At 35.4% G+C, this 16,175-nt stretch overlaps 1 protein-coding gene and 1 long non-coding RNA gene across 3 annotated transcripts in view; one reads left to right on the top strand and one right to left on the bottom strand.

Moving 5' to 3' along the window:
- The window catches only part of LOC108732283, a 38,160-nt gene extending 29,027 nt beyond the window's left edge, over positions 1-9,133 (bottom strand). Inside the window, exons 1-5 of the long non-coding RNA XR_001937066.1 lie at positions 8,711-9,133; positions 8,559-8,647; positions 8,387-8,465; positions 8,224-8,307; positions 7,960-8,030 (exon numbers count right to left, since the gene is read on the bottom strand). This is a non-coding gene — a long non-coding RNA (uncharacterized LOC108732283). The remainder of the gene's footprint in view (positions 1-7,959; positions 8,031-8,223; positions 8,308-8,386; positions 8,466-8,558; positions 8,648-8,710) is intronic.
- Positions 1-16,175, top strand: part of LOC108732268 (Nance-Horan syndrome protein) — a 59,363-nt gene that overhangs the window by 22,129 nt on the left and 21,059 nt on the right. The gene's annotated exons all lie outside the window — the stretch shown is intronic.

Here is a 16,175-nt window from a genome sequence, read left to right as displayed (position 1 = left end):
TACCACTGATAAATGACAGGAACNTTTACTCCTTCTCATTAAAAACGTATTATCATCTTCATTGCTAAAAATAAAAATTAAGCTATTTGCTTTTTAGACCACTGTAACTGTAACAATTTCATCTGTACATTGTGTTCCCATCTAAAACAGAGTAATTTATTTAATAACAAAATCGATTTGTTGTTAATCAAAGAGTTCATTCATGTAAAGGTAAATAATTCATTTAAATTTAAAAAGCAAAAAAAAACAATTCAATTTCTAACAAAGTACTATTTCAAAGTACATACAATTTTATATAATGCATCTTATAGTGAAGTCATAATGTTGAAGTTCAACCACCCTTAATAAATACTTAAGGCACAGCAGTATGTTGTGTGTGAGAAAATCCTGAAGGGTTTTTTATGGTTTTTTAATGCACTTTTAAAATTATCGTCACGTTTTAGGCCAAGTTCGTAAAAGCTAGCAGTTATTTAGAAACTCATAAATTACGTCAAAATTTGGTTGTTAACGTTAAAAGAAGTGAATTTTGAAAAATTTCGTTATTAGAAACAAAACACTAAAAACTAATAATGTTATCTTAAACTAAAACAAAAAATCAATTGTTTATTGAATCAAATACCCCTAATTAATTATTTTTTGTAATTAAACGTCTGATCATAAGAAAATGGCGCAACTGTGATGTTTTTAATTTAAAATAAACGAAAGAATATTCTAGATCAAAGAAGTAATTTTATTTGGCTGAATGTGAGGCTTTACGTGACAGATACGAATTTGTACCAAAAAAAAAAGCAAAGTCAAATAGACGATACGATAAATTTGATTAGATACATTGTTCCTGAGCGGTTGATTAAAAACATTTTCAGCTATAAAAAATCATTATGAATGGCATTGAGAAATAAAATTTGTAACTAAAATGAAATAAACTTGTACATTAACATTTTATACAAAAAAAAACCACTTTTGTATCTTTACCATTATTTATCATATGCAAAAATATAATTTGTAATAATGTAAGACAATTTTACATTTAATACACCTACTGATAAACAAAAGCAAAACAAAAAATTGGCCGCAACTAAAACAAAAGAACGAGTAACCAAAGCTAAAAAACTGAAATTTTGATTGTATAATTCGAAAAGGCCGAAACACTAATAAAAAATGCAAAAAATAAATATAAAATAAACCCCAACAGGAAACAAAATAGTAATAAGTATGTAAATCATGCAATCAAACAAAAACACAATGTTAAATAAAAAACAAGCAATTCTGGGGTGAACACCTTACAATTGCGTGTTTTTTATTTAACAATTATATTCCTGGAAAATAATTAGTAACAATGACGAACCAAATCCAAATCCCTATTTGGATTTGATTCATTCACTGAACAAGAATGGATAGAAGAATTAATAATTTCAAATATCTACAAAATTGCAACTTCTAATAAAATTCTACACAAAAAATGCACAAAATTTAAAATGCTGTATTACATATGGACAACAACACTAATTATTAAATGTTNAGTAATTCAAATCAAATACTTAATGTTAAATAAAAAACAAGAAATTTGAGGGTGGAGGTTTGTAATTAAAATATCCTCACCTCAGAATTGCTTGTTTTTTATTTAACACAGATACCCCTGGAAAAGGATTAGTAAGAATGAATGAATCAAAGCCAAACCCCCATTTGGATTTGATTCACTCATTAAACATGCGTACCAGGGAAAGACTGTACAAATAGAAAAATAAATTATAATTGCTTACTTTTAAAAAAATTCTACACAAAATAAATGCAATACCTAGTGCTATATTACATAAGGACAAGAATACTAATTATTGATTGTTACACTACTTCCGTAACGTTTCGGTTTATTCAACCATCTTCAGATTTTTGAATAAACCGAAACGTTACAAAAAAACATATAGTTGTGGTGTAATTATTATTTGACCGCCACCCTGGAAAAAACTACATAATTTAATAGTAACGACCAGGAATCTAACAAAAACGCGTGCTACTTTTCGAACAAAAAAATCGCGACCGAAAATACTTTTGTCGAGCCCCAGAAACAAAAGAAAACAATAGTTAGTGCACATTCACTTTTTAAAAATCTGAAACAAAAAAAGAACATTTTGTATGCTGTTTGGTGTGTATAGTTTCATAGTAAAAAAAAAGTTGAAAACTTACCCGATCGCTCCCTATGACTAGCAGCCATGGGTTGTCACAGGGCACACCATCCCGTCCGCGGCGAGAACGTCACCGAAAANATGAAAACACTTCAAGAAAAATCAGTAAAACTATTATTTCAATAAAAATTTTTTTTATCAATAAACGGCTAAAAAATGATAAAAAAACTTTGCCTCCTACCTCTGTCCCCGCGCACCCCATCACAGTTGACCAAACGCATTTTCGTTGATAAGGATCAAATGCACAAGAAGAATTAATCGATAAACTTCAAACTGCTACTCCAAATGCATCTCGATACATTAATCAATCAATTGGCACTATTTTAATTTAGAAAAATTACTATTTACTACTACTATTAATTAAAATAAGAGAACAGAACATACATCACTGACCGACAATACAAAGGACACGACTAAACTGGAAAGTTTTAGAAATATTTCTTCGTTTGTTTTCGGAAAACTGTGACGTCTTGCCACAATACGTATCGTGGTAAAGGATTAAAATCCTAGGTCAATTTTTACACTTATTAACACATGTTAAATATTCTAAAAGGAAAGATGGTAATAACGATAATTAAAGTTTACAGTACCTTTGGTTTTAGTTGTTTCAATATCCTTGCTCGTCCTTACCTCTCTCCAAAGCTCGGATAGATAAGGCAGAATTAAAATAATTTCCTCAAGGGTAATAGCACCATCACATAATCCAATCAATCCCAAATGAATCAATCACTTTTTGGTATCCCGTAACTGCAGTTTTCATTCATGATTTACGATTTGCCGAAGACGATCACCTTTACATTATTTATCGATATAATAATATCAACTGGTCCTTTTCTCTCTCGCACACGGATATACTGGACGATCGAGTTGCGCCGGAGTAATTCATCGGTACCTAATGGTGACGAGAAAGATGGAAATACATACATGATGTATAACAGCGTCAATGTAAAAGAACAAATAAATTTATGTATATATACACATCGGCACAATTGTTAAAAAATATTGAAAATTATTATTTAAGGAAACTGAAAATTATTATTTTACACATTTTAGGTAAGGATAAAGGATAATATTTATTTAATTTAATATGTTTCACGAATGTAGTGAGTGATTTTTTTTCGAGCACGCCCTAATATAGAGTGTTAAAATAAATTAACGGACAAAATCAACAACAAAAGACAGTTAAAACAAATGAAATGACAAAAAACAAAACAAGTCCATTATGGGAAACAAACAAAAGCCTCCTCAAGTGGGTGTAATGTAAAGTTAGATAATAAGTAATGAAAGAACAGATTTAATTCCGTTTTGTTTAATTTCCTCGGCCCGTGACTTTTTATTTTTGTCGCACCCTACAACACTATTACGAAAGCAGAAATGGCAATTGAAGAAGACGGGCGCTTAATTAGAGCACTTCACTCCGGGAAAAAAGTGCCGACCACAACAGTTGTTCCAAATTAATTCTTTTGTTCTCGTAAACACCGGGTAAAACACTACAGGAGCCGTTATTGTCGTTATAGGGATGTAAAAATAGATTAAAACGACTCCGTGCCGTTAAGGGAAACGGGTGAGACCGAAATTGAAGTGATCATAAACAACTTCGAAAGGTATTTTCCACCTGTCTCGTTACATGAGACAACAAGACAACATTCGTTTGTTTGGAGAAAAAAGTATTTTTAAACTGACACATATACAAACAATTGAAGTCCACGACGATGGTCTTTGTTCTGATCAATTTTCTTTTGACCAAATTTGCTTCATATTAAAACGACCCATGAGTCTCCACTTTATGCACCCATCAAATAATAGTAATTGAAACTGTTTAGGAGTCAGTTTTATTATTGCGATTACTTTTTTTATTATTTCGTCTGTTTTACGACCATCAAGAATTCTCAAGCATAACGGCATTTTTGGTGGTCACAAGTTACAAAATACGTGCATATATACATACATCATAACTCATACGTATACCTATGTACTGTGTAACTGTACTGGGCTGAATTGCATTGGTGTGCTTCTTTTTTCGTCTTTTTCAAAAATTGCTTTCCTTTTACGGCAACAGAAGGCCTATCCCGTAACTCGTGTGGAAACATAATTAATGTAAGCCGAAATAATAATATGTTGGTCGACTCGACGTAGAATATCACGAGCTTCGAACAACTGCACTGAAACACAAGAATTGTTCGTAGCAAAGAAACGCATCTGCTTGAAAAGAGTTAGTTACACCTGTTAAAATATTCTTCGGGATACCATCCTGCTGTTCCTGCCTATTTTAAAGACTTATTCTTCCTAAAATCAAACGACAACTTGAGGAGCATTATTTGAAAAATACTGGAGCAAAACTGAATCAAATCTCTTCCAAATCCCTGAAGAACCCTTGAAATTTCCTGCCACAAAAAGGACTGTTGCTTCGGGATACCACCCTGCTGTTCCTGTCTATTTTAAAGACTTATTCTTCCTAAAATCAAACGACAACTTGAGGAGCATTATTTGAAAGATACTGGAGCAAAACTGAATCAAATCTCTTCCAAATCCCTGAAGAACCCTTGAAATTCCCTGCCACCAAAAAGGACTGTTGCTTCGGGATACCACCCTGCTGTTCCTGTCTATTTTAAAGACTTATTCTTCCTAAAATCAAACGACAACTTGAGGAGCATTCATTGAAAGATACTGGAGCAAAACTGAATNCTATATTGCCAACTTAAAATACCGCAAATAATAAAACTTAACTACTACCAACATCATCTCAACAACAACTAAAGAATTGTTGGGCTTAGTGCCAAATGTCTGACCCCGGTTATTTACTAAACACAACATTTTTACGCCTTTAATAAGTGCAACACTAAAATTAATCCAATTCGCAAATAAAAGTAGTTGAAAATGTCCTACTTTCTTAAAATTAACGTATCTACAACTAAACTGTTTTTTAAATACTTTTTAACGTTAATCCAACTTGTAATACCTAATCGGCGATCATCTTTCTAACATGTATTTAACAGATTTTAACTATCATTCACTTAATAACGGCCCTGGCACCGAGCCATTTTATGGCCCTTGATTATTAACGAGCTCAATATTCAGCCATGCTCGATCTCGCGGATTATATGTGGTGTAAGTACCTTCGATGAGCAGCGAATATAATCGGATTTCCTTAATGCAGTTAACAACCTCTAGCCACTAATATCGTTATAAACATGCAGGAAGACAATCGTGTTAAGACAAAGGTCAATTATTTTGTTTCCGTGAAATTGAGGACGAAATAAGAACGACAACCGCGCAAGCAATTCAGGCGCGCCCGAGTATTTTTTTCAAAATCAAACGAAAAACAAAAAAGCAAAAAGAAATAATTAAAGAGTGTGCTTTATGAGATCGCCGATTAATTACCGATTAGCACAGATCGATCCGAACGATTATCGCAAACCAAGCACCTGGTGGACGAGACGGGATCGCGACAACCCCATATTTGCATATAAGATTACCTCAACATTGCCGGTAACGACTTGAGACAAGTCCGACATTTATTTTGCGTTACATAAATTATAGGATACGCGCAACACGAAAACGATACCAATACTCCGTTCAAATTAAAAAGCCAATAGACTCAAACAGACTGGATAAGGTCAACAGTGTACAGGGTGATTGTCAAATGTTTATTAAAAAACAATGGAAAAACAGCACATTCCATTGTTTCTAATACAGTAACTGAAAAAAATGAAAAACGAAAACATCTGCTCAAGAGGATTAACAGACCAGTTAGTGGTATTCATAACATTCCCTTCCATCTCCCCTTTTACTAAAATACAAATTTGCCAGCCGTCATCCCTCTTCAAATGGCCTGGTTTGTTACCTTTTACACGATATTTAAATATAAATGAAGCTAATATACCAATGGGTAGTTTTACCACATGTAAAATATGCGGGTGATTTTACGTAAAACTGTACTTTTTGATGCGTAGATTATTGGTGGCAGTCGCAGAGACATTTCGTCCCCATTTTGGGCCTGTTTTACATACAAAACACCTGTGCGTGCTCCGAAGGGTGCCGTTTACGAGTAGAAACCCGTTTAATCATTCAGTCGGGCACATATGGCGTATAAAATGTGTATTATATTTTATTCTTTCTTTCACCCTTCTCACTCACCATGTACGCACGTAAAACATAAAAATAGGTCGACTACACTCATAGGTGTACCTACACACACGTGTACAAACATGCATATGGAAATAAACACCTTTAGGCTTTACAAAGAGCAGATGTCGAAAACTTGGTTTAATTATTTAATCAATCTTAACAAGTAAAAAAATGCGCTTACACGATTTTTAATCAATTTCCCACAGGTATACGTAGATTCAACATTAAACAACGATTATGTTTTTTTTTGTTGTTTCATTTGTCTCTAACAAACGAATGAAACAAACGAGAATTGCATCAATTTTGTTTCGGTCTGTATTAGGCACCGTAAAAACACATCGTTGCGATTTTGTTTGCGCTATGCTGTATGTGTATGACAAAACCCTATCGCAATCGTATCATTCCATTATTATTGATACTGTCGGATATGATCATATGATACATAGACAGATACGGTGATCGTCCCCTCTTGGCCTGTTTAAAAGGGACAATCAAACAGTAATGAAACTACAATGTGATAGGGATGGGCAGGATTTATCAAGTGGCTGCCCCGGATAATATATTTTATGTAACATACGGAGCTAATAACAAAAACCAACTATATTATAAGTTAAACAGGCGTGACGATTTCATTCGAAAAAAAAAAAAAAAAGAAGCAGATGTGAAGTGTTCTTTTGTAATAACGCCGGCAAATTCGAGTGTTGGCAGGATATCGAATTTCAAAAGGCTTTTTCCTTTTCTAAACATCGCGCGGCGCCAATCAAGAATATGGGTCAAACTGAGGTTTTAAATATAGAGTATTTAAAAAGAGAAGATAAAATAAATAAATATACAGGTAAGGAAAAATTATAAACGAACTTTTTATGTCGCATGAAGGAAAATGCAAAATATCACCTGAAGACTGATCTAAAGTAGCCGAGCTCTCAAACCCTTCTGAACAAAACTTAGACTTAATATTAAAAATGTGCAGAATTTTTTAGAGACAACAAATTTTGACTTACATTTCGAAATGAAAAAGCTAACTATGAAGATAACTACAAACACGATGTAATTTTTGTTTGATGAATAACGAAACAACAGATGTTTGAAAGCAAGCAATTGTTTAACGTATTATTTTTCTGGAAATGTAAAATTACGAAATTTGTTAGTATAAAACCATAAAAACGAGGACGTTGACACTCGCAACACCTGTATGAACATTGCATTACAAAGCTAGAGAATTTCACATATGGGTAAACACCGTCGTTACATTACGTGGTTCTTCTAAGAAATAATAATTTAAACTTCACACTTCAACAGGAAAAATTCCTAGTTTTTGTCAAGAGAAAATTTTACTTATATTAACTATATTTTACATCCCTATATATTTACTGAAGTAATTTTCTGGAAATCGTAATAGAAAATATTTAATTTATCATTAGTTATTAATATTTTTGTAATTAACTCCATTTAATAGTTAAAATTGAGCATAAACCACCTATATTGCACAAGGTTTTCGCCACCTATTATATTCGCTTCTAAATAGGGGTGAAAATATACCGCATATCTGCATTTCGCAAATAAATCAGGGTAAACCACCTTTGTAACACCATAAAAAATTACATTAAAACTTCCAAAAAAAATCAAAACAAAATATAACAAAAAGACTCACCATTAGATGGTCTAGTAGCCGACGTAAAAATCCAGGCCTTTTCTAGGGGGTGTTTCAGCGATGTAAAACATCTGAAAAACCAAATAAAAATTGCATTAAAAACAAGAAAAAGCAGATACGTGACTGTTTTAAAATTGTAATACTTAACAAAAAATGTTTAAAACAAATGAATTACAATAATTTCTTTTTAGTTTTTTTTTTTGGTGAAATAAACAAATTTTTAGATGTTAACCGATAAAAATAATAAAAAAACAGTATACTTACTTGTGATAACAGTCGCTTTTCCGCCTTTAATGTAATGTTATAATCCAGCTTGCAAATGATATCAATAATATAAGTACACAAAGCCTGCAACAAAAAACGGTAATTTAGAAATACGTAAAAATTTCAAAAACAAAAAAAAAAAATAATTAACCAACTAACTTACCATGTAATTAATTACATGGCTGCCTTGAAACAATCCCACACATGACAATAGGGATGAAACTTGTACTTATAAATGGTTTCTGTAACAAACAAGATATCACATTAGTTGTAACCCCTAATAAGTAAAACAAAAGGGAATCGTAATAATTTTATGAATTTAAAAAAACCCTTACCGTTTTAGGCTTGTGCCGTTATGGTGAACAAGCATGGAATTACTAACACTCCCGAAAAAGAAAGTACGGATCGACCGACTAGATTAAACCTGAAAAAAAAAAGAAGTATTTTTAGGAAAAGTCGAAATTTATAAAAAAAAATGTAAACTTACCGTTAGTTACAATCTCCAACGCCGTAGAGGGTTGTGTGGGCTCACGCGGCCATAGTTTCCCGATCGCGACGCTTATCCCGATGGCCTTATACCGAACGATAAGAAAACCATAATTCGACGATTTACCTACTCACCCCATACAACAAACAGAATCAATAAAATAAATTAAAATCGAGGTGGAAACTATATGGAATTAACTTAATTTAAAACTGAATTAACTTCAAAATGCTGGCAACAAATTATGAAAATACTAACATATATCTAATATGGAAATGGAAATAATTATTTCAAATTTAATTATAATATATGATGAATTTAAGATATTTCATTAATGGGGTGAGCAATAAATAAAGAACGACCCACACAAAAACGCGTGCTACTTTTCGAACAAAAAAATCGCGACCGAAAATACTTTTGTCGAGCACCTGAAATAAAAGAAAACAATAGTTAGTGCACATNCCTGCCACAAAAAGGACTGTTGCTTCGGGATACCATCCCGCTGTTCCTGTCTATTTTAAAGACTTATTCTTCCTAAAATCAAACGACAACTTGAGGAGCATTCATTGAAAGATACTGGAGCAAAACTGAATCAAATCTTTTCCAAATCCCTGAAGAACCCTTCAAATTTCCTGCCACAAAAAGGACTGTTGCTTCGGGATACCATCCCGCTGTTCCTGTCTATTTTAAAGACTTATTCTTCCTAAAATCAAACGACAACTTGAGGAGCATTCATTGAAAGATACTGGAGCAAAACTGAATCAAATCTTTTCCAAATCCCTGAAGAACCCTTCAAATTTCCTGCCACAAAAAGGACTGTTGCTTCGGGATACCATCCCGCTGTTCCTGTCTATTTTAAAGACTTATTCTTCCTAAAATCAAACGACAACTTGAGGAGCATTCATTGAAAGATACTGGAGCAAAACTGAATCAAATCTTTTCCAAATCCCTGAAGAACCCTTCAAATTTCCTGCCACAAAAAGGACTGTTGCTTCGGGATACCATCCCGCTGTTCCTGTCTATTTTAAAGACTTATTCTTCCTAAAATCAAACGACAACTTGAGGAGCATTCATTGAAAGATACTGGAGCAAAACTGAATCAAATCTTTTCCAAATCCCTGAAGAACCCTTCAAATTTCCTGCCACAAAAAGGACTGTTGCTTCGGGATACCATCCCGCTGTTCCTGTCTATTTTAAAGACTTATTCTTCCTAAAATCAAACGACAACTTGAGGAGCATTCATTGAAAGATACTGGAGCAAAACTGAATCAAATCTTTTCCAAATCCCTGAAGAACCCTTCAAATTTCCTGCCACAAAAAGGACTGTTGCTTCGGGATACCATCCCGCTGTTCCTGTCTATTTTAAAGACTTATTCTTCCTAAAATCAAACGACAACTTGAGGAGCATTCATTGAAAGATACTGGAGCAAAACTGAATCAAATCTTTTCCAAATCCCTGAAGAACCCTTCAAATTTCCTGCCACAAAAAGGACTGTTGCTTCGGGATACCATCCCGCTGTTCCTGTCTATTTTAAAGACTTATTCTTCCTAAAATCAAACGACAACTTGAGGAGCATTCATTGAAAGATACTGGAGCAAAACTGAATCAAATCTTTTCCAAATCCCTGAAGAACCCTTCAAATTTCCTGCCACAAAAAGGACTGTTGCTTCGGGATACCATCCCGCTGTTCCTGTCTATTTTAAAGACTTATTCTTCCTAAAATCAAACGACAACTTGAGGAGCATTCATTGAAAGATACTGGAGCAAAACTGAATCAAATCTTTTCCAAATCCCTGAAGAACCCTTCAAATTTCCTGCCACAAAAAGGACTGTTGCTTCGGGATACCATCCCGCTGTTCCTGTCTATTTTAAAGACTTATTCTTCCTAAAATCAAACGACAACTTGAGGAGCATTCATTGAAAGATACTGGAGCAAAACTGAATCAAATCTTTTCCAAATCCCTGAAGAACCCTTCAAATTTCCTGCCACAAAAAGGACTGTTGCTTCGGGATACCATCCCGCTGTTCCTGTCTATTTTAAAGACTTATTCTTCCTAAAATCAAACGACAACTTGAGGAGCATTCATTGAAAGATACTGGAGCAAAACTGAATCAAATCTTTTCCAAATCCCTGAAGAACCCTTCAAATTTCCTGCCACAAAAAGGACTGTTGCTTCGGGATACCATCCCGCTGTTCCTGTCTATTTTAAAGACTTATTCTTCCTAAAATCAAACGACAACTTGAGGAGCATTCATTGAAAGATACTGGAGCAAAACTGAATCAAATCTTTTCCAAATCCCTGAAGAACCCTTCAAATTTCCTGCCACAAAAAGGACTGTTGCTTCGGGATACCATCCCGCTGTTCCTGTCTATTTTAAAGACTTATTCTTCCTAAAATCAAACGACAACTTGAGGAGCATTCATTGAAAGATACTGGAGCAAAACTGAATCAAATCTTTTCCAAATCCCTGAAGAACCCTTCAAATTTCCTGCCACAAAAAGGACTGTTGCTTCGGGATACCATCCCGCTGTTCCTGTCTATTTTAAAGACTTATTCTTCCTAAAATCAAACGACAACTTGAGGAGCATTCATTGAAAGATACTGGAGCAAAACTGAATCAAATCTTTTCCAAATCCCTGAAGAACCCTTCAAATTTCCTGCCACAAAAAGGACTGTTGCTTCGGGATACCATCCCGCTGTTCCTGTCTATTTTAAAGACTTATTCTTCCTAAAATCAAACGACAACTTGAGGAGCATTCATTGAAAGATACTGGAGCAAAACTGAATCAAATCTTTTCCAAATCCCTGAAGAACCCTTCAAATTTCCTGCCACAAAAAGGACTGTTGCTTCGGGATACCATCCCGCTGTTCCTGTCTATTTTAAAGACTTATTCTTCCTAAAATCAAACGACAACTTGAGGAGCATTCATTGAAAGATACTGGAGCAAAACTGAATCAAATCTTTTCCAAATCCCTGAAGAACCCTTCAAATTTCCTGCCACAAAAAGGACTGTTGCTTCGGGATACCATCCCGCTGTTCCTGTCTATTTTAAAGACTTATTCTTCCTAAAATCAAACGACAACTTGAGGAGCATTCATTGAAAGATACTGGAGCAAAACTGAATCAAATCTTTTCCAAATCCCTGAAGAACCCTTCAAATTTCCTGCCACAAAAAGGACTGTTGCTTCGGGATACCATCCCGCTGTTCCTGTCTATTTTAAAGACTTATTCTTCCTAAAATCAAACGACAACTTGAGGAGCATTCATTGAAAGATACTGGAGCAAAACTGAATCAAATCTTTTCCAAATCCCTGAAGAACCCTTCAAATTTCCTGCCACAAAAAGGACTGTTGCTTCGGGATACCATCCCGCTGTTCCTGTCTATTTTAAAGACTTATTCTTCCTAAAATCAAACGACAACTTGAGGAGCATTCATTGAAAGATACTGGAGCAAAACTGAATCAAATCTTTTCCAAATCCCTGAAGAACCCTTCAAATTTCCTGCCACAAAAAGGACTGTTGCTTCGGGATACCATCCCGCTGTTCCTGTCTATTTTAAAGACTTATTCTTCCTAAAATCAAACGACAACTTGAGGAGCATTCATTGAAAGATACTGGAGCAAAACTGAATCAAATCTTTTCCAAATCCCTGAAGAACCCTTCAAATTTCCTGCCACAAAAAGGACTGTTGCTTCGGGATACCATCCCGCTGTTCCTGTCTATTTTAAAGACTTATTCTTCCTAAAATCAAACGACAACTTGAGGAGCATTCATTGAAAGATACTGGAGCAAAACTGAATCAAATCTTTTCCAAATCCCTGAAGAACCCTTCAAATTTCCTGCCACAAAAAGGACTGTTGCTTCGGGATACCATCCCGCTGTTCCTGTCTATTTTAAAGACTTATTCTTCCTAAAATCAAACGACAACTTGAGGAGCATTCATTGAAAGATACTGGAGCAAAACTGAATCAAATCTTTTCCAAATCCCTGAAGAACCCTTCAAATTTCCTGCCACAAAAAGGACTGTTGCTTCGGGATACCATCCCGCTGTTCCTGTCTATTTTAAAGACTTATTCTTCCTAAAATCAAACGACAACTTGAGGAGCATTCATTGAAAGATACTGGAGCAAAACTGAATCAAATCTTTTCCAAATCCCTGAAGAACCCTTCAAATTTCCTGCCACAAAAAGGACTGTTGCTTCGGGATACCATCCCGCTGTTCCTGTCTATTTTAAAGACTTATTCTTCCTAAAATCAAACGACAACTTGAGGAGCATTCATTGAAAGATACTGGAGCAAAACTGAATCAAATCTTTTCCAAATCCCTGAAGAACCCTTCAAATTTCCTGCCACAAAAAGGACTGTTGCTTCGGGATACCATCCCGCTGTTCCTGTCTATTTTAAAGACTTATTCTTCCTAAAATCAAACGACAACTTGAGGAGCATTCATTGAAAGATACTGGAGCAAAACTGAATCAAATCTTTTCCAAATCCCTGAAGAACCCTTCAAATTTCCTGCCACAAAAAGGACTGTTGCTTCGGGATACCATCCCGCTGTTCCTGTCTATTTTAAAGACTTATTCTTCCTAAAATCAAACGACAACTTGAGGAGCATTCATTGAAAGATACTGGAGCAAAACTGAATCAAATCTTTTCCAAATCCCTGAAGAACCCTTCAAATTTCCTGCCACAAAAAGGACTGTTGCTTCGGGATACCATCCCGCTGTTCCTGTCTATTTTAAAGACTTATTCTTCCTAAAATCAAACGACAACTTGAGGAGCATTCATTGAAAGATACTGGAGCAAAACTGAATCAAATCTTTTCCAAATCCCTGAAGAACCCTTCAAATTTCCTGCCACAAAAAGGACTGTTGCTTCGGGATACCATCCCGCTGTTCCTGTCTATTTTAAAGACTTATTCTTCCTAAAATCAAACGACAACTTGAGGAGCATTCATTGAAAGATACTGGAGCAAAACTGAATCAAATCTTTTCCAAATCCCTGAAGAACCCTTCAAATTTCCTGCCACAAAAAGGACTGTTGCTTCGGGATACCATCCCGCTGTTCCTGTCTATTTTAAAGACTTATTCTTCCTAAAATCAAACGACAACTTGAGGAGCATTCATTGAAAGATACTGGAGCAAAACTGAATCAAATCTTTTCCAAATCCCTGAAGAACCCTTCAAATTTCCTGCCACAAAAAGGACTGTTGCTTCGGGATACCATCCCGCTGTTCCTGTCTATTTTAAAGACTTATTCTTCCTAAAATCAAACGACAACTTGAGGAGCATTCATTGAAAGATACTGGAGCAAAACTGAATCAAATCTTTTCCAAATCCCTGAAGAACCCTTCAAATTTCCTGCCACAAAAAGGACTGTTGCTTCGGGATACCATCCCGCTGTTCCTGTCTATTTTAAAGACTTATTCTTCCTAAAATCAAACGACAACTTGAGGAGCATTCATTGAAAGATACTGGAGCAAAACTGAATCAAATCTTTTCCAAATCCCTGAAGAACCCTTCAAATTTCCTGCCACAAAAAGGACTGTTGCTTCGGGATACCATCCCGCTGTTCCTGTCTATTTTAAAGACTTATTCTTCCTAAAATCAAACGACAACTTGAGGAGCATTCATTGAAAGATACTGGAGCAAAACTGAATCAAATCTTTTCCAAATCCCTGAAGAACCCTTCAAATTTCCTGCCACAAAAAGGACTGTTGCTTCGGGATACCATCCCGCTGTTCCTGTCTATTTTAAAGACTTATTCTTCCTAAAATCAAACGACAACTTGAGGAGCATTCATTGAAAGATACTGGAGCAAAACTGAATCAAATCTTTTCCAAATCCCTGAAGAACCCTTCAAATTTCCTGCCACAAAAAGGACTGTTGCTTCGGGATACCATCCCGCTGTTCCTGTCTATTTTAAAGACTTATTCTTCCTAAAATCAAACGACAACTTGAGGAGCATTCATTGAAAGATACTGGAGCAAAACTGAATCAAATCTTTTCCAAATCCCTGAAGAACCCTTCAAATTTCCTGCCACAAAAAGGACTGTTGCTTCGGGATACCATCCCGCTGTTCCTGTCTATTTTAAAGACTTATTCTTCCTAAAATCAAACGACAACTTGAGGAGCATTCTTTGAAAGATACTGGAGCAAAACTGAATCAAATCTTTTCCAAATCCCTGAAGAACCCTTGAAATTCCCTGCCACAAAAAGGACTGTTGTTCTGCCCAAGTGGAGACCAAAATTTTTGTCGTTTCCTTCAAAGACCAGAAAAATTAGCGAGTGCATTTCGTAAACGTCTCGCAAAGTATGGCCTACGTCGACGACGGTGTTTCACGCTGGGTGTGCTCGCCCGGTTCAATCTTATTAGTACATAAGACAAACTGCCGAGTAACCTGCCGATGTAACGTATTCACTTGACACCCACGTTTTGCCGCGTTAATAATACTTTGTCAATGTGCGAGTACCCAGAAAAGGTCAATGCCCAATACACCCGGGGTAGTGCGATTGTTGTGGCGTCGGTGTGCAAAATACAACGTCGAAATTTCGCACTGTCCTTTGACACGACACCACTCAACGGTGTTGTTGGTTTTGCACTTAATGTCACTCTAAACGACATATGTACGTACATACGCAGAGAGTTAATGATCCCAGTGGGCGGTTTTATTTCCCGATCCAACAGGAAACAATTGCAAATACCTTGAACAAATCAAATACGAAAACAAGACGACGAGTTTAAAGTTTAAGGAATCGCCAGTGGAATACTCTAATGGATTGGAACAACATCGTCTTGTATTGTGACCCAACTTTACAGTAGACCAAATAATATTGCACGAAAGTTTCGAAATCATCTGAAGATTGAGCTTCTTTCTAAGGAGCTAATCTTCCGTAATGACATACGTTATCCTCCATTAGTCCTGGAGTTTAAAAATTGTCAATGGAATCCTTCAAAGAATTTGTAATATCCACATCATCTTCTATTGTAGCCCAGAATATAATTGAACAAATAATACCTCATGAAATTTAGAAACCACTTGGGGAACGCTCCTCCTTTCTAAGAGGAATTGATCTCCTATAACGACAATCAATTGATACATCATCTTGGATTGGTTCTGAAGTTCGACCATCGTCATTGGAATCCTCCTATGCAAATGAAAATTTATTAGTCTCGGGATCCTTCGCCATTTTGGCAACAGATTACGCTGTAGGATGATCCTGAATTGTTGATGATGAAATCTTTGAGTACTCTCAGGGGTATTTTTGGCCAGCTAGAGACCCTCCTTCTTCTTCATCAAACGATTTTTTTACCATTACTTCTGGCTCATTTTCCTTAACGATAGTCAAACAGAACAAAAGATACATAACCCGGCGCTGATCCTGGATCCTTGCCATTTCCACGGAGAATCTATGGGCTCATCTTTTTGGAGAAAAAATTTCATGAAAACCTCTATAGTTTTCA

Source organism: Agrilus planipennis, unplaced genomic scaffold (genome assembly GCF_000699045.2).
Source record: "Agrilus planipennis isolate EAB-ADULT unplaced genomic scaffold, Apla_2.0 scaffold30, whole genome shotgun sequence".
Taxonomy (NCBI): Eukaryota; Metazoa; Arthropoda; class Insecta; order Coleoptera; family Buprestidae; genus Agrilus; species Agrilus planipennis.
Note: the sequence above shows the minus strand (reverse complement) of the source record. Positions and strands in the feature narration are given on the sequence as shown.